Below are 1,200 nucleotides of genomic sequence, written 5' to 3'. Positions count from 1 at the left end.
TTCTAGTTGTTTGATATTTTGCATGTCTAGAAGGTTACAAAGAGATTTGTTACCTTTTGACCGTGAAATCGAAAGAACCTTGACGAATAATAGGAGACTTGTTAGGAGGAATTTGGGAGGTGCTGGTGAAGTTGTTCAACCCACTAGTGAGTTTGTCAATCCTTTCGCAATAGAAGGAGAAGAGAACCCATTAAACAATACCACACAAAATCCACCTACAATGCCTAAATTTTCGTCCCACTCTACACCCACCGAGGAGAATCTACCAAACGGTACTCCTACCCCACAACATCTTACCGGAAATTTTATTGCCAAGTCCGCCTTCATCCAACTAGTTGAGAGGAGCCAATTCGGGGGCATGCCAAGTGAGGACCCTCATTCTCATATGGAAACCTTTTGCGATTATTGTGATGCTATCTCTCAAACGGGCGTGACTCAAGACCAAATTAGATGGGTCTTATTTCCTTTTTCGTTAATCGGAACCGCAAAGCAATGGTTGAAGGGCCTTGATAAGGCCACCCTTGGAATAGATTCTTGGAAGAAGTTAGCTCTCGCTTTCTACAAAAAATTCTACCCACCGGAAAAGACCAATATGCTAAGAGCTCAAATCACGAGTTTTAAACAAAGGGATGAAGAATCTTTGTATGAAGCTTGGGAGCGGTTCAAAGGTGTTTGTCGCTCATGTCCTCACCATGGACTTAGCGAATGGTTTTTAGTGCAACAATTTTGGAATGGTTTATATGAAGATTCAAGGAACATTCTCAATATGGGATCAAATGGAATGTTCACCGAAGTTGATGACAATCAAACATGGAACAAGATTGAGGAAATGGCGGTCCATAATTCGCAATATAGTAGGCCTCGCAAGGCTACTAGAGGAAAGTATGAAGTGGACACCGTTACTCAATTGGGTGCTCAACTTAGTGCTCACATTGACACTATCAACTTGAAGTTTGAACAAGCTATGGCTAGACTTGAGGAAAACTCAAAATCAAAACATCATGTCAATGCCATGACGGCATCCTCATCAATCCCAAGTGGGATATGTGAGAATTGTGGAACCTTAGGTCATGATCAAAGTGAATGTAGGGGAACAACCGAGCAAGTCAATGCTTTCCAAGCTTACAAAAGCGGTACCCCTTATTCAAATTTTTACAATGAAAATACCAAGTTCCACCCAAATCTCTCATACAAAAGCCA

At 41.5% G+C, this 1,200-nt stretch overlaps 1 non-coding gene across 1 annotated transcript; it reads right to left on the bottom strand.

Moving 5' to 3' along the window:
- Positions 1–592: 592 nt before the first annotated feature.
- LOC141602763 (small nucleolar RNA R71) lies at positions 593–699 on the bottom strand. Its single transcript, XR_012524673.1, has one exon. It is a non-coding gene; the product is annotated as a small nucleolar RNA R71 (small nucleolar RNA).
- Positions 700–1,200: the final 501 nt, after the last annotated feature.

This window comes from Silene latifolia, chromosome 9 (assembly GCF_048544455.1).
Source record: "Silene latifolia isolate original U9 population chromosome 9, ASM4854445v1, whole genome shotgun sequence".
NCBI lineage: Eukaryota > Viridiplantae > Streptophyta > Magnoliopsida > Caryophyllales > Caryophyllaceae > Silene > Silene latifolia.
This window is presented reverse-complemented; position numbering and strand designations above follow the sequence as displayed.